This window comes from Azolla caroliniana, unplaced genomic scaffold (genome assembly GCF_043228905.1).
Source record: "Azolla caroliniana isolate FFs.n. ecotype wild unplaced genomic scaffold, voAzoCaro1.0.p SCAF_4, whole genome shotgun sequence".
In the NCBI taxonomy this organism is placed as follows: domain Eukaryota; kingdom Viridiplantae; phylum Streptophyta; class Polypodiopsida; order Salviniales; family Salviniaceae; genus Azolla; species Azolla caroliniana.
Window position 1 is genome coordinate 11,125,866 of NW_028230439.1, and position 23,344 is coordinate 11,149,209.

The following is a 23,344-nucleotide window of genomic DNA, read 5'->3' on the forward strand; positions in this document are numbered from 1 at the left end:
ATGATGATAACAGATGATATATTATATGAAGAGTAAGTACAAAATGGCTATGAGGCTTAAGACTGGCGTTGAACCAATTTGGTTCAATATAATGCCTTGTGCCTCCTTTGATAGTGTTCTCAGGAGGAGTCCTGAAGCTTCTAGAATGTTCTAGAGAAATCTGGAATATACATTAATTTCCTATAATAAAAATTAAATGAAAAAAATATCCTACGTATTACAATAGATGGTATAATGGTCAAGAGCTCGACCCATATAACATAAGGTCATGGGTTCGAGTCTTGCTATATCATGACAAACGCCGTCTCCACGTCTAGTTGCTCTACCTCGAGGTCCATGCTTGCCACTATGCCCAATACCGTCCGGTGTTAATCCTAGGGCTGGACAATAGCCTAACACAAGGTGTCCACTTAAGACACTTCACCAAAGGGTGTTACGGCAAGATGACTTACGGCACAACTCTTAATTAGACCTTAATCGATTACTTAGCAACACAACATTAACACGCATAAGATATAACAATGAGTACCGAACGGTAATCAATACTGAAAGATTAAGGCAATAAGTTCTATTAATTATTTGCTGTTAATTACATTGTAACCAGGTCTTTATATAGGTCTCCAATGCGAAGTACAAAAATGTGCCAACCGGCACCTTTTCGGGATCGGTCCGGATCCGGATCGGCATACCGATTCCGGTCCGTCCGTCCACATCTTCTCATATATTAATATATATTAAGACTACAAATTACAACAGTTCCTGAATAAACTATTCCTTTCACACTCTGGTTTGGACCTCCTTAAACCTTCTTGCCAACCGGGTAACACATGGCACGCCCGTGGGACAGTACCTTGTACGTTAATATATATTAAGACTACAAATTACAACAATTCCTGAATAAACTATTCCTTTCACACTCTGGTTTGGACCTCCTTAAGCCTTCTTGCCAACCGGGTAACACATGGCACGCCCGTGGGACAGTACCTTGTACGTCGAACCCATTATCCGGCCCTTTTACGCTTCGTCCAAAATGTCCAGAATGCTTTGCTCCAGAATTTCCAATGGCTCGTCGGGAATCTGTTGTTGTTGTTGTTGCTGCTATGGCTGCTGTTCCATTTGTGGCCGTGGCTGCTCCGTTTGGGGTTGTTGCTCCGTTTGTCACTCTGGCACCGGCGTTTCCTTCGTTGTCTCCTCCGTTGGAGTTGTTGCTGGCTGACTGATCCCGGCCTGGTCCCCATCTGGTCCTTGTACCGGCGACGATTCCTCATCACTAAGGTTGATCGTTGCCGCCTTCCTCGCTTTTTCTTCCCAAAGCCGAGACCGCTCATAGCTCTCAAACTGGATTTGAGCCTCTAGTCGATCGTCGTCCAGTTGAGCTATGAGCTGTCGGACCTGCACCAATTGTTCATCCGCCAGGGCTTTGAAATCTTTGGCCAGCTCATCCCTTATGGCGGTGAAGTCCTTCGATGTCAACGTATAACAGTCGTCACCCTCCTTCCGCCGGTTTTCTACATCCGCCCTGAGCAATTGGAGTTCCGCCGTATTCTGCGCCCATTTCGTCCACCATCGCACAGAGCTCTCATCAATCAAGCTTTTGGTCTTGGTGAGCCATGACCGGAGGATGCACTGGATCCGTTCGGCTCCCATCCGTGATTTGTTTTCTGCGGCTTGTCGCTCCTCTTTCAATTGCTTGATGATTCGGACCGTGTCCGCCTCCTGCTCCCTATAATGCGACAATTGATTTTGATAGGTTGTTTGCAACCTCTGTAATACCATTGTCACTCTTTCCTTGTCTTCATGGTTCTATTTGTGGAGCTCCATCAGGTCATTCGCCGCTTCCTCCAATAGCATGGAACTCTCAGCTCGTTCATCGGCGAGTGCCGTTCTGGCCCTATCAACTTCTTGTCGGAGCTCGGCCATCTGTTCTTGTTGTTGCTTATACTCCGTCTCCAACTGCTTGTAGTCCCGGTGCAGATGATCAAAATCATCGGTCTTCTACTTCAGCCTCTAGTTGATCTGCCGGCACGCACGGTCCTCCCGGTCCTTCTGTTGACGGAGTTCTTCCTTCAGCCTCTCGATTTCCGTCTCCGCCATCCGTCACAGCTTGTCTTTTTCCTGCAGCAATTTCTCTTTTCCCTCCTTTAGCCGGTCGTACACATGACGTCCTTTACGTAGTTTTTCCTCTGCCCGATAGAGGTTCTCAGCAGTCTTTTTTAATTCTTCTTCGGCCGCCTTCTTCAAGTCGCGTTCGCGGCTCCGTAACGCTTCTTGTGCAGCCAGTTCATCTCTTAATTCCGCAAGCTCTTGGGCTTGCGCCGCATCTTTCTTCGGAACAGTTTCTGTCTCCGGGGTCTTATTCATATGTACATCAACCGGAGTCACCGGTGCTTGGACCTGTGTGGCGGTTAAGGCCATTTTGGCCATGTCCTCTATACTCCGATCCAAGTCTTGTTTGAGGCACCGGATCCTTGACCGGGCCGTCTCCAGTTCATCGGTTGTGACGAGCAACCATTCCGTTTGCGCTCTTTCTTCCGCCTCTCTGCATCCGACTACTCCAACAATTTGTTCTCCTATCCACCAGAGCCATTGGCTGCCGGTGCACTGTTGTTGCGTCTGCACGGCCGGTTGGCTGATGGGTTCACTTGTCGATGGCTAGTCCCGCCTTACTACGTCGAGCTGCACTTCTGGTTCTGCCTGCTGACCACTTTGCCATTCCAGCTCTAGGTGTGTTTCGGCCAACCGCCCCTTGTCTGCTTGTTCTTGGCCGGCTGAGGAGGTTGGCCTTTGTATAACCAGCTCTTGAGTTATAGGGCTTGCCGGTGCTACCTGTTGTGCAGGGACTTCTGTGACCGGTTCCATCCGAACCGGTTCTGGTGCCTCCCTTGGCGTGGGATGCTTAGTATGAGTTGCGAGCGTTCCATCCTTCTGTGGGTCCGAACGCTTCCCGGCTGATTTAGCGGTGCTCTTCACCGGTCGCCGTTGGAGGTGCTCCGTGGGTTCTTCCTCCATTTCCTCCACCTGAGTCTTGGCATTCATTCTTGCCACCAGGGTGTCCGTTTCTTGCTGCACCGGTTGGTGGAGTGGGCTCCTCAAGGGCTGTGCCAGTGTCTCCTCGTGTGTGTCCGTTGGCCGCTTCCGGCTGGCGCACTCCTTTGCCGCCTTCTCTGCGTCGGCCGTCTTCCCCTTAGTGGCCTTGGAGGCCAACAACTGTTGCCGTTTCAAAGCAGGTTTCAGAGTGTCGTCCGTTGCTCTTCCCCGCTTCTTGGTCTGGACGGGCTCGACCGATGGCGCCAATAGGGTGAGCCATTGCGTCACCGCATGCCATATTTTCCGGCCTTCCTTGCCGTCCTTTCCTCTTACGATATCAATAGCCGTACACAACCCGTCGGCGATCAGCACTGGCCAATCCACCTTGACCCCTTCGTACATCGCGATAATCAAGCCTGCTCGGTTCTGAGGCATGACGGGGGGTTGAGGGTATACGTGGCCGAACTCATGGAGTACACAGGCAATTTCACAGAATAACATGTCTTCGCCGCCCTGTGTCCTGTAGCCTTTGCTGGCGAGAGAATACTCACCGAAATATTTGATGAGCTGCTCGGAGGTAGGATTGTCGATCATGTAGATACCCCCCTCTGGAAGGCCTGTTAACGCACGGATCGCCTTCTCCGTGATCACCTCTATGTCGATTTCTTTGATAATCTTTTTGGCCTCCTTGTGTGGCACCGCCTCCATGATCGTCAAGAAACCCTCCAGTCCGTGTCTCCATAGCCATTTCTTGGCGGCTTCAGACAGTGTTTGGCAGTCCATGTCTGCGTTGAGGTCGGAGAGCGTTGGCGAGGTTTGATGGTGGGGAGAGTGTGAGAGAGAAAGTTCTGAGTGCGGGGGTTCTCTGTGCGCGAGCTCTCTGCAATTGATCTTTACGTGTCTGTCTGCGTCTGTTCTCCTTGGTTCGCAATAAGAGAAGGTCTCGATACGTGGGGGTTTTTTTCTCTGCATCTTGGCGCCTTTTTCGAGCCTCCGCATGTGCAGGTCGTGTACTATAATAGCATTGCGTGCCATATGGCGGTGGTTTAATGTCCTATTCATAGCCCCTCGTACCTTTTCGACGTGCCTCTTTACTCCTCGTTTGCATGGCCGTTTCCACCACTCCTTTCCATGATTCGCTTGTTCTTTTCTTTTCTTTTCTAGTTTTTTTTTTTTTTTTGTAAAATTAATTGTGTGGTTAATTTTTCTCCGATCCTGTCGGACCCTTACCCGAAACGCGCACCTTGTTGACCTCTTGACGGTTTGCCGTCATTATGCTTTCCCCAGTTGCCGGCTTGTGCTCCTCCTTACCGGCTTGGTGGTAGCCGTTTTCCTTACGGGTTGCCGTCGTGGTTGGCCTGCCGGCGTCTACTTCGGTGGCAGCCCTTCGCTCAAATGGGTTCTTGGGCATAGGTCCTTTGTATGGTTTTAGTCTAAATCCGTTGACCCATTTACCCAGCACCTCGCCGGCAAGTGTCCCTAACTAGTAAGACCCATTGAACCCGCGTGTGATCCAGTACGGTCCGGTCCATCTAAACCGTAGTTTGCCTGGCATTTTACCCATCCGGGTCTGGAACACTTGTACCGGCTTGCCGATTCTGAACATCTTTTCGTTTCCCTTCCGGTATCGATCTACAAACGCTTTCCGTCATTGTTGTTCCAATTCCAGGTGCATGATGCTCGCCAGTCGGTGTTCTTCTAGTTCACATAGAGCCTTTAACCGAATTGCCTCCGATTCCTTTGCATTGAGTCGTTCCCGAATCTGAATCCGTAAGCTCGGTACCTGGAATTCGACCGGCATGACTGCCTCTAATCCGAATGCTAACCGGAACGGAGTTGTTCGGATGCTTGTTTTGTACGTTGTCCGGTAAGCCCAAAGCGCACTGTGCAGCTTCGTGTCCCAATCTGTCTGATTTTCATTGATGATCTTGCGTAGGATATTCTGTAGCGTTTTGTTTGTTGACTCAGCTAATCCGTCGGCTTGTGGGTAGTACGGGGTGCTCCGTTTATGTACTACCGCATAGAATGACGTCAAACTCTCCACTACTTGTCCAAGAAAGTGCCCTGCTTGGTCGCTTATCAGCTCTATGGGGCATTCGTACTGGCACCAATTGCATTCGTATAAGAATTTGGCCGTCGATGCCGCGGTGTTGTCTCGGAGGGCTTTGGCTTCCACCCATTTAGTGTAGTAGTCCGTCGCGACGATCACATACCGGTTGCCAGTTCTCATTTCCAGTGGTTTAAATGGTCCGACAAAATCCAGTCCCCATTTCTAAAATGGTTCTGTCAGGAATAGTACTAAAGCAGAGATGGAATTAGTACTAAGAAGAGTAGTACTATTAGTACTAAGAAGACAGGACTGCGTAAGATTCCCGAGAGAGAGGAAGTGAGAAGAGGAGAGAGAGAGAAATAGAATGATGACAGCAGCTCTTATATTATATGAAAGATAAGTACAAATCGGCTAAGAGGCTTAAGACTGGTGTTGAACCAATTTGGTTCAACATAATGCTTAGTGCCTTCTTTTATAGTGTTCTCAGGAATAATCCTGAAGCTTCTAGAATGTTCCAGAGAAATCTGGAATATACATTACTTTCTTATAATAAAACATAAATGAAAATAATATTCTATGAATTACAATAGATGGTGAGATGGTTAAGAGCTCGACCCATATACCATAAGGTCATGGGTTCGAGTCTTGCCATCTCATGACACTATCTCCCCCTTAAAGACGACGAGTGGAACGAGTCAGCGCTACTTGCGGACCGGGTTTGTCCGGATACTTTTGGTGGAAATCAGCAAGAAGATCTTGTGCATTGGCAACATTCTCGACGGGTTCCCAAGTACGTTCGCTCGGACTATAACCGAGCCAATCGACCAAGTAATAGAGTTTGTTGCGAACAAGTTTGGAATCGAGGATGGCAGCAACTTCATACTCCGGGCCGGCGTCCAACTCCAGTGGGGGCGGCGGTGGTGTCACACGATCGGGAATGGTGTTTGCTTTATAAGGTTCAAGAAGAGAACAATGGAAAACCGGATGTATCTGAAGCTGCGGAGGGAGATCAAGGCGGAAGGTGACATCATTAATCTTCCCCGTAATACGGAAAGGACCGAGTCGTCGATAATCCAACTTGTCGCACGGTCGAGTAGTCTTGATGTGACGACGTAAGAGCCATACTCGATCTCCGATGGCAAAAGAGGAGGGAATCCGATGACGATCCGCATAAGTCTTCTGTGTGTGTTGAGCATGACGAAGGTGAGTAGAGAGATCCATCTGGATCTTGCGTAGCCTCTCCAAATGATCCTCGGCACGAGGGTTGGTAGGTAGCTCCGGAGCGTCGATCACCGACCAGCGAGGATGGAAACCGGTATAAGCGAAAAATGGGGAGACCCGAGTCGAGGAGTGAATAGCATTATTATACGCAAACTCCGCAAAGTGGAGAATCTCGGCCCAATCGTCCTGTTGATAACTCAGGAAACACCGGAGATATTGCTCCAGCGTTTGGTTTGTTCGTTCCGCCTGTCCGTCGGTCTGAGGATGGTAGCCGGAGGAGAGGTTGCAGGAGACCTTGAGCATCTTGAAGAGATGCTGCCAAAATTTGGAGACAAATTGCGGGCCTCGGTCACTGATAATACTGTCTGGGAGGCCATGATGCCGAAAAACCTCACGCATAACAAGAGCGGCGGTTTCCTCGCTAGTGATGGCTTTAGTACATGGCACAAAATGTGCCATCTTCGTATATCGATCGACGACGGTTAGGATAGCATCGAACCCTTTCGAGACCGGCAAATCTGTGATAAAATCAAGACAAATAGACTGCCATGGCTTACTTGGAATTGGTAAAGGTTCCAACAAGCCATATGGATGGTGTCGTGGCATCTTTGCTCGGCAGCAAGCATCACAGGTCCGAACGTAGTCGTCGACAAAACGGCGCATGTGGGGCCACCAAAAAGATCGCTGCACTAGCTCCAACGTCTTAGTACTACCGAAATGTCCCGCCGTATGGGTGTCGTGACAATGTTGGACAATTTGAAGGCGACAGGAGCAATCGGGGACATATACGCGCTTTTTAAAGAATAACAAACCATCATGATATTCGAATTGTCGGTAGTCAATACCTGGTTGTTGAGACTGAGAACAGGATGCCCGAGAAGTATCAATGTGCGCCAGGATGTCTTGAGCAAAACTATCCGTCTTCAAGGTTGCACGTATGTCATCGGTAATCCGTGAATCCATCGGGGTGTGAAAAATCCGCGTCGTGTGCAATCGTGTTGGTCCCAAGATTACTTGCTTTTGATTATCAAATGTTGCTTCACCAGGACGAGGTGCAAGATATGAACGTCGTGATAGTGCATCTGCTTTTCCTTGCTGCTTCCCCGGTCGATATGTGATTTTGAAGTCGAAACGCGTGAGGAATTGCGCCCACCGAGCTTGCCGTCGATTTAGTACGCGAGCGTTCTGAAAATAAGCAAGATTTTTATGATCGCTGAAGACAATGACCTGATGTGGAGAGCCCTCTAAGAAATGCCGCCATTGTACAAATGAATCCACGATGGCTAATAACTCCTTGTCATGTATTTCGTAGTTGATTTCTGCGACATCGAATTTGCGCGAATGGAAAGCCACCGGATGCAACTCTTCTTTATCACCTTGTTGAGAAAGGATGCTACCGAGGGCGAAATCTGATGCGTCGGCCTCCATGATGAATGGTTTGCTTGTATCCACATGAGCTAGAATCGGTGCTGATGTAAAGGCTTTCTTAAGATGCCGAAAAGCCATATCTGCTTCAATGGACCAAAGAAATGCTTGGCCCTTCTTCGTAAGTTGTGTGAGAGGTAAAATAATCTTCGAGTAATCCTGTATAAACTTACGGTAGAAGTTAGCAAAACCTAGAAAACATTGTACATCTCGTACCGACCGTGGAATTTGCCACTCTAGTACAGTTTGGATCTTAGCTGGGTCCATGGCGATGCCCTTTGAGGAGATGACGTAGCCTAGAAATTCCACTTGCTTGCAGTCGAAGCTACATTTTTCTAGCTTGGCATAAAGACCATTCTCGCGGAGTCGCTTTAGTACTAATAGTACATGAGAGTCGTGCTCTTCCTGGGTCTTCGAATAAATCAACAGATCATCCAGATAAATGATCAAACAGATATCCAAGAGGTCTCTGAATATATCATTTGCCATGTGTTGGAAGACTGCGGGTGCATTGGTTAGGCCAAACGGCATAACAGTATACTCAAAATGCCCATACCGCGTGCGAAAAGCGGTCTTCCACTCATCTCCCGGTCGGATTCGCACGAGATTATACGCTCCGCGTAGGTCGATTTTAGTAAAAAACTTGGCACCATTAACTCGCTCTAAAAGACTTGATATAAGAGGAAGTGCATACCTATTCCGGATGGTGACTTTATTTAATCCGCGGTAATCAACGACAAGACGAAGTGAGCCATCTTTCTTCTTGACAAAGAAGATGGGTGCACCGGCCGGAGATTTCGAATGACGGATGAACCCGCTTGCCAAGTTCTCCTCTATGTAGGCTCGAAGGACTTCTAACTCGGTGGGTGACAGGTTGTAAATTGGTCCCCATGGTGGCTCGGTTCCTGGTTGTAAATCGATGGGACAGTCATAGGGACGGTGATGAGGAAGGGTACCGGCTTTTACCTTGTCAAATACATCGGCATAAGGATGATATTTTGCCGGAAGTTGTACTGAGGAGTCCTTCTTAATAGTGCTGGAAGGATGTACTGATATGGAAAATAGGAACATTGCCTCCTTTGGTCCTTCTTCGCGTAGTTGATGGAGTGAAATGGTCGAAACTCGGCGAGTTGATTCTTGGGGTGGTCGATATCGGACTTCTCTTGTTCTCCAATCTATGGCTGGATTATGTAACTCAAGCCAAGGTAATCCTAGGACAATGGGATGCTCTGGACTACTAATTATATTAAATGATATTATACACACAAAACTACCTAGGACAACTTGAATGGGTTCTGATTCTTCTACAATATTCCCGGAAGCAATGGGACGACCATCAATGACCACTACAGATGCGGGACAAGGAAGTTTTCTTAAGGATATCTGAGAAGCTTGGGCAAAATTTCGATCCATGAAACAAGAATTAGCTCCGGAATCTAAAAGTGCTAGAACGGGTACTGGGGGAGTACTTTTAGTACTAACAATGACTTGGGCTAGGAACACATTGCTAACTTGCTTGGAAGGAATGGAACCACTAATGGGCTGTACAGATCTAGGGCTGCTGTCCAACCAAATGGCTCCTATTTTGGCTGGACTCAATCGTTTAACTCTTCATCTAATTGACTAAGAATTTCAAATTTATTTGAGATACTTGGGCTATTAGTACTATGAATACTATCTGACACTCTATTAGTACTATTAATACTATCAGACACTCCAAAGGGAAGAATTGACTCGGGTTTAGTACAGGCGACGATTTGATTTACCTGTCTTCTTGGCCTATGGGGACAATTGATGGCGATATGTCCTGGTCCACCGCAATAAAGACATAATCGATTGGCACGTCGTCGTTGTTTTTCTTCTTCCGATAACGGGCCGCGTCGACGCATGGTATCAATCTCCATCGGTGTCGAAGTATTTGCTTGAGGTGTGTCTCGTGCAAACGGTTTAGCCGCGACTGCGGCGTAGGTGGGCTCTGGCCTAGAGCGTGGTATCTGTAATTGACGTTCTGAACGCCGTTCAAAAAGGCGGTTGTCACATCGAACTGCTCGACTGATTGCCTCCGTAAGAGACTTTGGTTCTTCGGGGAAAGTTAGAAGTAGATCTTTGACATCGTTTCGCAAGCCATAGCGAAACTGCTCCATTAGTGCTTGATCATCCCAGGGTATATCTGAAGCAAGTAGGCGGAAATCCGCCGCGTAGGCAGAGGCTGGACGATCGCCTTGACGCAATCGCCGGATCTTGTTGATCGCCGTCCTGATGCTGTCGGTGTCTCCAAAGCAGGCTGTAAACTCACCAATAAAATCTTCAAAGTTATTAAGTAAGGGTGATTGTTTTTCTAGAAGCGGAGCAAACCATGCCAAGGCTGAGCCGCTAAGTAGCGTGCCTATTAGGCCGACTCGAGATGCATCAGTGGGATATCGGGAAGGATGCATCTGGATGACTAAGCGTACCTGATTAAGGAATCCCCGGAATTGCGAACGCGTTCCATCAAATTTCACAGGAAGTCCAATCTTGGGCTCTTTATGAAATCCTTGGGGACTGGATCCTTGTTGTTGCAACGCTGCTTCGAGTTGTTGTACCCGTAACGCTAACTCCCCATGTTGTTGTTGCGTTTGTTGTTTTTCTAGAGCGATTTGTTGCAGATCCCCTATCAGCCGTTGGTTTTCTTGTTCCAGGGCAACAAACTTTTCTTTTAGGCACTGTAGCTCGGAGAAAACGGATTGGTATTCTTGGGCGCTAACAGTAGCCATAGTATAGGGAAAAGGGTAGGAGGATGAGGGAGAGTGACAAGTAGGCTAGAGAGAAAATTGGTTCAAACTGTCAGGAATAGTACTAAAGCAGAGATGGAATTAGTACTAAGAAGAGTAGTACTATTAGTACTAAGAAGACAGGACTGCGTAAGATTCCCGAGAGAGAGGAAGTGAGAAGAGGAGAGAGAGAGAAATAGAATGATGACAGCAGCTCTTATATTATATGAAAGATAAGTACAAATCGGCTAAGAGGCTTAAGACTGGTGTTGAACCAATTTGGTTCAACATAATGCTTAGTGCCTTCTTTTATAGTGTTCTCAGGAATAATCCTGAAGCTTCTAGAATGTTCCAGAGAAATCTGGAATATACATTACTTTCTTATAATAAAACATAAATGAAAATAATATTCTATGAATTACAATAGATGGTGAGATGGTTAAGAGCTCGACCCATATACCATAAGGTCATGGGTTCGAGTCTTGCCATCTCATGACAGGTTCGAGCGGTAGTACGGGCTGGTGCGACATCCTAGCTTGTTCCGTTGGCTGGCCCATTGGCTCGCATAGATCACACTCTTTTGCGTACTGGACTGCGTCATTCAATGTAGTCGGCCACCATAGGCCACTTTGCCATATCTTCCTTGCCGTAGCATCCCCGGCATAATGGCCTCCAGCAACTCTGCAATGTGCTTCTCATAGTATTACCTCTTTCTCGTCGTTGCGCACCGCTCGTCGCCATATACGGTCCGCACCTTTGTGGTATAGCGTGTCCCGTAATAAACAGAAGTGCCAGCTTTGTACCGTCAAGCGTTTCCGCTCGTCCCGGTTCATCTCCTCCAAAGGCAATCCGGTGCTCAAAAATTGGTGCATATTTGTTAGCCACTTATCTTCTGGTGCCACCGTTTCATCTATTGTCGTTTCCACGGTGACTCGAAATAGCTCAGCATCCGGAAACTCGTCCAGTACTCCGTTGCCGTTTTCACCAGAATCTAACCGGCTTAAATAATCTGCTACTGCATGTTGTATGCCGGGTCGGTGGAATATCTCGAATTCGAATTCCTGTAATAGCAAATTCCACCGGGCCAACTTACCGGTAAGTGACGCTTTGGACACTAGGTAGAGAAGTGTCGAATGATCTACATGGAAGGAAAACTTTCTTCCCAATAAATAGTGCCTGAATTTTGTTACACTGTAGATCATGCCTAAAGCTTCCCTTTCCATGGTGGAGTAATTTCGTTCGGCTTGGGATAACTTCTGGCTTGCGTAATATACAGGTCAATACCATTTTGGCTCCGTAAGTTGCATCAGCGCACTCCCGATTGAAATGTCGGACGCATCCACGAACACATGAAATTCCTTCGCCCAATCCGGGGGTTGCACTACCGGCGCTTGCGACAATAGAACTTTGAGTGCCCGGTACGCCTTGTCTTCGGTGTCGGTCCATTGGAACAGTGTTCGGTGTACCGCAACATGCAATGGTGTAGCTAGGTCCGCCAAATACCGGAGCATTCGGCTATGCCAACGGATTTGGCCTAAGAAACGGCTCAATGCCTTTGCCGTTTTTGGTGCCGGTGCCTCCAGGATTGCTCTTACTTTGTCTGGATCCATGGCGATGCCCTCCTTGCTCACAATGTGCCCCAGTAGCGTTCCGCTGGACACGCCGAATACACACTTCGTCGGATTCAGGCTTAGTAGGTAAGCCCTACACTTTTCTAGACATAGTCGGAGGTGTTGAAGGTGGTCTCCTTCCCGGCTGTAAACGGCGAAGTCGTCGAGGAACACCTGCATGAACATCGGTATGAATTCTCCGAATATTTCCATGATGATCCTCTGGAACGTTGCCGACGCCGTTTTTAGTCCGAACATCATCACCACGGCAACAAACACTCCCCATTCAGTGACGAAAACCGTTTTCTCCTGGTCATCGGGGTGCATCCGGATCTGGTTGTATCCGTTGAATCCGTCTAAAAAACTGTATACCTCATGGCCGGCGACTGCATCCAAAACTCCATCCATAAATGGAAGTGGAAATGCATCAGTTACCGTCGCCGCATTAAGCTTCCAGTAGTCGACACATACTCTAATTTTGCCGTTTTTCTTTGGTACGACTACTATCGGGCTCATCCATGTAGATTTCTTTACGGGACGGATAAAGCCAACCCTCAGCAACTTGTCGATTTCTTCCTTGACTTTGGCGGCGTAGTTTGGATTCATCCGGTACCATTGTTGTGCTACCGGTTTGGCGTCTTTGCTCAAATGTATCTGGTGTTGATATAGCTGAGGATCGAGCCCTCTCATATCCTCGTAGGACCAGGAAAACACGTCCCGAAACTCTTTGAGAAGTGTAATCATCGTCATTCTGTTCTCCGTAGTCATTTCCTTGGCTATCTGCACCGGTCTCGCCTCTTCCGTAGTTCCTAGATTGACCTCCTCTAGTTGGGATGCTTTAACCCGTTGCGATACGGCCATTTCTCTTTCCAGTGCTTCTTGTGCTTGCCGTAGCTCCCGGATTGTTTCTTTATTTGGTTCTTCGTCCGCTCCGTCTGGTGGCAGTATGTATGGTGATATGGCTTCAGCTACATCGATTTCAAACAAAGGTACTATCTTTGGATTATCTTGCAAGTATTGATCCACCTCTTCGTCTGCTAATCCGTCCAGCATATTGACACATTCGGCATATAGGGGTGTCAATTCCTTCTCGGTACCCGTCCGTGGTTGCGTCGGTACCCGTACTTTTGCTTTTCCCCGCCGGAAGGTGATTATATTCTTTCTCTAGTTTTGTTTAATGTGCACCGTTTTTAGCCACGGGCGCCCCAACAATAGCGGGTAAGCTCCTTGTGCTTGTAATTGTAGCACTACTGCCGAGATGCGAAATGTGTGGCCGCCGATTGTTACTTCCAAATCTCGTATCAAGCCGGTCGGTCGCACTGAGCTTGTATCCGCCATCCGTAGCCAGAACAGGCATGGTTCCCACTCTTGGATTCCCAAGGTTGTGCATGTTCGAAGGCTAATCACATTGACGCTGGATCCTCCATCTATTACTGTTCCGGGTAACTCTTTTCCCTTCATGATGGTCGTGATCGCCGGACTATTTGTGTCTACCACTGCCAGTCCCTCCTTCGGATTTGAGAAGAATGTTGGTGCCGGTGGTGTTTCTCCTGCCGTCATGCCTGTCTTGAGTCCTTCTGTGAACCTGGGCACTAGTTGCAGGAGCCGTCCTAGCGGCAGCATGATTTGGCACTCTTGCAATGCCTGCCATGTCGCGTTTTCGGTTTGACTGCCGTCGGCGAGCTCTTCGGTGTTCTCCTTTTGCTGCGCAAGTTCTGCTACGTTTCGCTCATTTGCCTTTTTCACCCATTCCGTTGCCTGCTTCCGGATGGCCTCTTGTGTCTCCCATTCCGTTGTCTTGCCCTTCGACCTTGTGGTAACCTGCTGCAGGTCGGCGACTTCGGCGACTACCATGTTTACTGCCGGTCGCTTGTCATAGCTCTTTGCCGGACATTGATTACTATAATGTCCTTCTTGCCGGCAATAATAGCAATATGCTTTCCGGGTATTGCTGGATTCGGCATTGTTTCCTGTACCCGGTGGAGGACCCGTGGTAACCGCGGGGCTTTGGTCCAATTGGCTGCTTGAGGCACCTTTTTCCGGTCCACGTGGGTGGCTCCCTTTTTTGAAATGTTGTTTTTTATTAAAGTTCTTTTTGTTGCGGTACCCTTGACGGGGTTGGTCGTCATATCTCCCGTAATCTTCCCGTCGTTGGTGATACCCGGGGGAGTGATCCCGGTTGTGATGCTCGTACCGTCCGTTGTAGTCTCCGTACCTGTCATATCTCTTGTACCGGTCATAGTTCTCTCGCCGATTGTCGTACCGGACATCCTATGTTGGTCGATATTGCTCCTCTCGCCGCCAGCGTTCGTCTTCTTCGTCTCGGCTGCTACGTGGCTTGATTTTCCGGACTGGTGGTGCTTGCCGATTCAATAAGTTATATTCGCACCGGTCCATCGTGTGGCTCATAGATTGGCAGAGTAAGCAGTGCGTCCGCATGGTGCACTCCAGTGATGAGTGTCCGGAATTCAAGCAGGTCGTGCATTGGATTGCTTGCCGGAACCGGAGATCCTCATCGGTTGGTAACGCTCGTTGGAGGGCTCCCATTGTTAGCCAAGAGCTCGTTTTCTCCATTTCTCTAACCCGATCGATGACCTAGTCAATGGTGCTTGTGCGAAAGTCGATGACCGTGCATACCATTCGTAGAGGTTCCCGGAGCGCGGCTAAAAATATAGCCCCTGTTTCTTCCTCCGGAGGTGCGCGGGTAAGCTGATTGTGCATCAGTTGAAACCGGATGACAAACTACGGAATGCTCTCCCCGAGGTCTTTCCGGATGGTATAAAACAGGCCCACCATTTCTCTCTGGTACACCTCCTTCTGAAAGAAGTGCAAGAATTTATCTTTCAGGTCCGCAAAGGTGGTGATGGTGCTGGGGTCCTACGTCCGGTGCCATCTGGCGGCCTGTCCTTCCAATGTCACGCCGAATTCGGCTATCTTAGATCGTTCCTCTTTGGCCGCGGTTAACCGTTGTGACACATGGTTCGCCTCCCATGTTTGTTGAAACACGTGAACATGAGCCTCCGCGTCCGGGTCATCCCTATACTTGGAGTACTGGAACGACATGTCGTCGTCCGGTGTCGGTACGCGGGCTTGCAGTGTCGGTGGTCTTTCCTGTTGTTCCGTTGGCATCGGAGGTCTTTGCCGGTCTTGCTTTGGTGTTGCCGGCTCGACTTCCGGTGTCGGAGGTCGTTCTTTGTCTTCTTCCGTCTCCGGAGGTTGCTCCACGTCTAGTGTCAGGGGTTCCTGGTCTGACAACTCTGGTTCCGGTGTCGGTAATGTATCCGACTCCTCGTCTTCCGGTCCTCCTGGGGTGTCGTTACTGTTGCGATAGTTCATGTGCGCATTGTAACTCCCTTCCGAATCCGATTCCAACGCTGAAAATGCTTCGGATTCTCCGTCTCTTCCGGCCAAGGCCTGGAGAAGGGATTCCGCTTCCCGGAGGCTGCTTAAGCTGCTTCCTTCGTCCGGGTAGGCGTCATGTTGCAAACGGAGCGATTCCTCCGCCACTTTCTGGATCACTTTGGAAAATGATCGATCCGATCAGATTTCTTCCACTGCTTGTTGGAAAGCCTCCCACCGCCTTCGCCGTTCAGCAAGTCTTCGTGCTCTCTCTGTAACCGGGTCGTCTGTTGGCCTAGTCATCCATTCCCGCCGCTGTTCACTGCGATTGTGCAAGAATCGTGGTCGCCAAAAACTGTGTTAATCCTAGGGCCGGACAACAACCTAACACAAGGTGTCCACTTAAGACACTTCACCAAAGGGTGTTACGACAAGATGACTTACGGCACAACTCTTAATTAAACCTTAATCGATTACTTAGCAACACGCCATTAACACGGGTAAGATATAACAATGAGTACAGAACAGTAATCAATACTAAAAGATTAAGGCAATAAGTTCTATTAATTATCCGTTGTCGATTACATTGTAACCAGGCCTTTATATAGGTCTCCGGTGCGAAGTAAAAAACGGTGCCAACCGGCACCTTTTCGGGATCGGTCCGGATCCGGATCGGCATACCGATTCCGGTCCGTCCGCCCACATCCTCTCATATATTAATATATATTAAGACTACAAAGTACAACAGTTCTTGAATAAACTATTCCTTTCACACTCTGGTTTGGACCTCCTTAAGCCTTCTTGCCATCCGGGTAACATCTGGATGGATGTCATCTTTACTACCAGGGAAAAGATCTCATCGAAGACCACTCCTTTCTTCTGTTGGAAGCCCTTCACCATGATTTGGGCCTTATACCTTGGTGGATTTCCGACATCTCCCAGTTTCAGCTTGTACACCCACTTGTTTCAGAGTGCTCTCTTCCCTTTCGGCAACTCCATCAATTCATATGTGTGGTTCTCATGCAAGGAATCCATCTCATCCTGCATAGCACTTAACCACTTGTGGTTGTGGGTGTCTCTCTTTGCTTCTTCGAAGCTTTCCAGCTCCCCCTCATCGGTTAGCAACACATGCTCTGCATCCGGAAATCTCTTGGGGGCTCTTCTTTCTCGGAGAGGATATCTCTGTCCTTGGCTTCTGACCACCAGTTCCTCCGTTTGTTCCTCATCCTCATCTGATTCGGGATCTTGTCCGGTTCCAGTGTCTTCTTCTTCTTCTTCTTCGGTTGGTTCGGTTTCCTATCTGTATCCGTCCGGTTCATCGAGTATCATCTGGTTAATGGCTAACATCCAGTTTTCATCCGGGTATATCCTTTTGTCCTCAAGACAGTTTTCATTGGATGATCCGGATTTCATCACCTTCTTCTCCGACTCCCAATTGGCAATGGTCCTGTCTTCCATGAAGATTATGTTCTGACTCTGGAACACCTTTTTGTCGACCAGATCCCACACCCCGTAACCGAACTCATCATCGTTGTATCCAAGGAATATGCATGGCCTGAACTTCGGATCCAACTTTGCTCTATTGTCCTTCGCCACATGCACGTATGCGAGACACCCAAACACCTTCAGATTCCGGTAAGAGACATCTTTACCGGTCCATAATTTTTGAGGTGAGTCTCCTCCCAAGGGTATTGAGGGTGATCTGTTTATCACATAGGTCGTCGTCGTCAACGCCTCAGCCCAAAATGTCTTCAGTAACTTGGCATGTGTGGGCATGCTTTGGACTCTCTCCATTATGCTCTGATTCATCCGTTTGGCCAGCCCATTCAATTCCAATGTCTTCAGCATGGTAAATTCGAGCTGGATTCCCTTTGACTACTAGTACTCCTCGAACTTCCCCCGGTATTCTCCTCCGTTATCTGCTTGAACCGCCTTCAGCTTCCGGCCGGTTTCTCTTTCCACTCTCATGTGGAGCTCCTTGAAGATGGATAGCACCTGATCCTTCGTCTTCAATGGTGAGGCCCAGAGCTTCCGGCTATGGTCATCTATGAACGTCACGAAGTATTGCGATCCGGCATGTGACTTCATGTCCACTTGACACACATCGGTATGCACCGGCTCAAGTGGTGCATTCTGTCTCATCGGTGGTCTTGACCGAAAGGAGGTTCGGTCTTGCTTGCCCGCCAAGCAATTGGTGCACTTCTCAAGTTGCACGTCCTTCACCAGAATGAGTTTGTCTTCGGCAAGCCTTCTCATCCCCTTCTCACTCATGTGACATAGTCTTTTGTGCCACAGCTCACCGGCAGTGTCGGATGCTACGTTCACTTCTTCCCGGAATATCCGAGCATACATCAGGTACAATGTGTTGACCTTCCGGGCTCGGGCCACTATTAGGCTCCCTTTGCTGAACTTCATGACTCCATTCCGGATGCTACCCGTGTAGCCTTCATCATCTAGCCGACCGGCTGATATCAGGTTCAGTCGAACTACCGGAACGTGTCAGACATCCTTCAGTAGTATTTTGCATCCGGTTGATGTCGTCAACAACACATCTCCTATGCCAATAATTCAGCATGTACCTTCATTCCCATCCAGACACAACCATGATCATTGACTGTGTAGGATGAGAGGCCTTTCTGATCCGGTGTCAAGTGGAACGACGCTCCGGAATCGACAACCCACGTTGTCTCATCACTGACAAGGTTTAACTCATTCTCTTCGGTAATGAGCATCAGCTCTTCTTCACTTATCATGATCGTCGACATTCTCTTCTGATCCGGGCCTCTCCAGTCCGAACCGTTTCGGTTCGAACTCTTCTTCGAATCGGTAGTGCCGATTTCCTTCTCTTTCCAAAAATGCCGTTAGTTCTTCTGGAAGTGTCCCGGCTTCTCGCAATAGAAGCATGTGGGCCTCCCCCTTGACTTTGACCTCGTCCCCGATTTGTCCCGGTTTTGGGGACTCCGATACCGGCCTCTTCCCCGGTTGTGGTCATCTTCTGTGACCAAGACCTTCGGATCGGTTTCGAACTCCTGGTCCTTCCGGCAAGCTTCTTCATCTAGCAAGCTTGATTTTACCCTTGCTAGGGACAACTATTTTCCTTCCGGCCCGGCATTGCCCAACGTGACAACTAATGTCTACCAACTATCTGGGAGGGAACCGAGCAAGAGCAGTGCTAGTACCTCATCGGTGAGAGGTACTTCTATTGGGAGACAGGTCCCTCCGGATGGGAAAGGAGAAGAACAGTGCTGATGAACAAACTCGGCCGAGGCCGAAACCGTATGACGAGTACCCGACTACGGAGAGCCGGATGGTGCAGACCCGGTGAAGACCGGATGAGGAGTACCCAACTACGGAGAGCCGGATGGTGCTGACCCGGTGCTGACCGGATGAGGAGTACCCGGCCACGGAGAGCCGGATGGTGCAGACCCGGTGAAGACCGGATGAGGAGTACCCAGCTACGGAGAGCCGGATGGTGCAGACCCGGTGAGAAGTGCTCACCGGATGAAGAGACATATTCGTAAATATGTTTCTGAGAGTCCATCGAGGCTATATTTGTAAATAGCCGAAAAGTCATATTAGTATAAATATAACTTAGGGCAAACTTTTAGATTACTGTTGTTGTCATATTCTTGTTGGTGCAAGGACAGAGTGAACGCGTAATTGTGTACAGAGAGAGAGAGAGAGAGAGAAAGAGGTCGTTGCCTCTATTGTAACCACCGCCTATGGCGAAGATCGTGAGCACGAGGTCGTTGCCTCCGTGAACTCACTGTTGTACATTCTAGCATAGTGATAGTTTGCAACCTGTGGGCTACCGTGGTTTTTCCCTTGGTTTGGGTTTTCCACGTAAACATCTTGTGTACCCTCCTCTTCTTTGTGTCGTGTTTTATTTCCCATTTTCTGTGTATGACTCTAAGCTCGGTTGTGGCCGAGCGTTGCGCATAAGGAGCGTTTCAGTTCCCGTCAACTTCCAACGAGGTTGCTTGGTGTATCAGCCCTTGGAAGGCATTCATGTGCTCTGCCATACTAGAGCCGTCCTGGTACCGGAGCCTCACTAGCTTCCGGAATATCGAAACCCGATTAACGACATTCTTGTTCTGGAACATGATGTTGATCTTCTCCCAGAGTTCATGAGCCTTGCTCTCTTCATTGAAGTTGTTGTATAGGCTCATGTCGATGAAGCACCGGATGTATGTCGTCGTCTTCATGTGCATCACCTCCCACATTGTGGCGTCGATCTTATCCAGTCTCTTGTCCCCGAACTGAATCGGCAACCAAAGATCTTTGACCACCAGCATATCCCTCATCTTCGACTTCCACACTGAGTAGTTGGAGCCAGTGAGCTTGAACATGTCAAACGATTCTTCCATTTTCTGTGTTGTTCGCTCTGATACCAGATTGTAGAGAATCACGGAATATTGCTCAGCCACAACCGAGTCTTGAATCACAAAAATGGGAATGAAAGAAAGGAGTACACAGAAATGACACATGATGTTTACGTGGAAAACCCTAATAGGTAAAAACCACAAGAGCCCACAGACTCCGAACTATCACTATGATGAGAAGGGGTACAATTAGAGACTCGGAGGCAATGACCTTGAGCTCTATTTCTTCGCCCAGTGGCGGTTACAACAGAGTATCACTATGTATCTCTCTCTCCCTCTCTCTTTTTCGCTCTCTATACAACAGTTACAACTACTCTTACAACAATATGACAATAACAAAACTACACAAAGTGATTGCCCTAGGTCATATTTATACTTATATGAACTTAGGGCTATTTACGAATATAGCCTCAATAGGCTTACTCAAGACATATTTACAAATATGTCTTCTCTTCCGGTTCTCACCGACTCTCCTCCAATTCTCACCGGGTCTCCTCCGGATCTCTTTCGGCTCTCACCGGGTCCTCTTCATTCATCACCGGATCCCAACCGTAGGGACCGATTTCCCAACAATTAGTACCTAATTATGTGATTAAGCTAAGCGAAAGATTATATGATATATGTGTATATGTGTGTGAGAGGAAGAGAGGGAGAAGTACACTTATGAACAACACAAAATGGGGGATGATTAACTATATTAAAAAGCATCATCAAATACAAAAATACCCACAATGAGGTATACATAGATCTCGTGTGCAAGGGTGCATATGTGTGAAGGAATATAGGTACAAGGGTGTAAATCCTATATTAAATGTACTTGGGAGTGGAGGATCTAGAATATCCCTCTTAAGTACAAGGTTCTATTTAAGGCATTATATTCTAACTAGATTCTATCTAGGTAACTACAAAGTTACATGGTTGCCTAACTAACTAAACTAAGTTGAGCTTGATCTCTCAACAAAACATGGAAACTTCTACATAGTGCCTGAAGATGTATTCTCTAGAAGTTTCTTGAAAGTTCTAGTGATTAACCTACAATGTAATAAGTTGAATCTTATACAATACAATAATGCATCGATGGGTGTAGCTCAACTAGTAAGGTTTCCCAATAAGACTAGGAGGACATGGGTTTAACCCGCTACATTCCATCGTGTCTATGACATATACCTGTATTCGACACTTTGGGGCGTCAACTAGGTCCCAAGTCTCATTCTGTGCCCATGCTCGCATCTCTTCTTCCATGGCTTTCCGCCAATTGGTGTCCTTAGCTACTTCTACGTAGCTCTTTGGCTCACGCACTTCCCCCACCTTCGCCATATACGCATAATGATGCACCATATAGTCATTGTACCCATACTGAATTACGGGGTTCTTTTGGCGGGTGGATCGACACAACTTCTGATTTGCCGATTTAATGGCCCTCTTGGCTGATTCCAACCTTGCTTCTTGAGTTCGTCTTCGTCCTGGATGTATCGGATTCGCTCAGATCCGATGCACTGGCCTCTATGCCGTATTTTGGCATCTTCATCTTCCCCTTCTCCTTGTGCATAAACCGTCTCCTCGGTTTTTGGCGCGGGGATTGCACGGTTGAGTCTCCACTACTCGTTGGCTCACCATCCGATTGGCCGTTCCAACTCAGTCCCTCATTCGGTCCACTTAACCGACATGAGATTGATCATCAGACTCTCTTCTAGAGCTCCGATTTCTCCTATATCCAGGGGCACCTCGGCCTCACTAGTGTCATCCTCAAAATTCGGAATGGAGTTAGTGGGAGTTGGAGATGGAGGCAAGTACCAAGAAATCGACTTGTCGAATACGACATCTGAGCTTACTCGGACCTCTTTCATTTGGGGGTTATAACATTTATAACCCTTTTTCTCATCCGAGTAGCCGACCAAGATACACTTCTCGGCTTTGGCATTTAACTTCCTTTTCTTCTCTTTCGGCACATGCACATATGCTATGCTTCCGAACACCCTCAAGTGTGCCAAGTTCGGCTTCTTCCCAAAGTATAGCTTGTGTGGCGACACTCCTCCATTTGCAGAAATCTGATTTTGTAGGTACACGACTGTTCTGACCGCATCAGCCCAGTAGAACTTCAACATATGCTTCTCCTCAAGCATTGTCTGTGCCGCTTCCTCAATGGTTTGATTCTTCCGTTCGGCCACACCGTTCTACTATGGCGTGTATGTACAGGAAAATTCATGTCGAATTCCCTCCTTCTGTAGGTAACTCGAGTACTTCTCGGAAAAGAAATCCTTTTCGCCATCGATCCTGAGGCAGTTGATCTTCCAACATGTTTCCCATTCGGCAGGGCTCTTCACCTTCAAGAAACAAGAAAAGACTTCGCTCTTCGTCTTAATCAAACATGCCCAGGTATACCAAGTGAAGTCATCGATGATGGTCACGAAATATCGGCTCCCTCCGATGCTCGAGTTTTGTGCCAATCCCCAAACATCCGAATGGATTAAATCGAGCTTATTTCGTCTCCGATTATGCTCATTGGGGAATGGAAGTCGGTGATGCTTCACTAACTGGCAAGCTTCATAGACCTACCCCTTTCAGCCACAGAATTTCGACAAGACGAAAACGATTTTCTTCATCTACATTTCCCGAAGCCATGGTAAATTGACGTGGCCGAACCGCTTGTGTCATAAGCTGATGTCCGATTCCATCTTCTACCCTTTGGCGAACATAGCGGTGCCTACGTCGTTCATTTCGGGGATAACAATCCTCCCTTCTCTGCGCCCTTCTGCAATGATTTTGCCTTCTTCAATGAAGCACCCAAGATGAGTAAATCGAAATTGCATGCCCTGGTCGACTATCTGTCTGACCGACACCAAGTTCTTGGTGATTGTCAGCACATGCAAGAGATTCCTCATTATCCCTTTTTGGCTGACGTGGCTCAATGAGACATCTCTGATATGTTCGATGGGGTGAGGGGTGTCATCGCCAATTTCGACGACCCATGGCTGTTCCGGCCTCTCCAGAGTCGAGAACCACTCCTTGTGATTCGTCATGTGATTCAATGCACCTGAATCCACATATCACACCTCGTTCAATCTTGAGGTGTTCACTGCCATCGAGTTGTCTTTGTGCTTCATTACAAAGGTTGGGCCCGTTCCGCTCACCCTGAACCTTCGGCGTAATGCGATCTTTGACGCCTATCTGCGTCTCCTCGGCTTGGTCCGAATCGGCGCGCTTCTTCCAGCACTCGCTTTCTATGTGGCACTTTCGGCCACAATACCAGCATTTGGTTGTGGCTTTCCCTTGTTGACTTTCGGCACCACCTTGACTCTCCCTACTCGTGGAGGGTGTCCAGAACTGTTATTGACATTTCGATTATGCCTCAAGTTCTGCTCATGTCGGCCGCCTCTATTGCGTGCCGACCCGCCTCGTCCACCACGACCACGGGACCGATCCGCCTCCGTGTACAACATCTTGTTGTCGGTGTGCGTGCTTGTCGATGCACCTAAGTGGTCTTCTTCTACGAGCAACATCGATTGTAGCTCGAAAAACGAAGGCTTATTCTCCCTCATG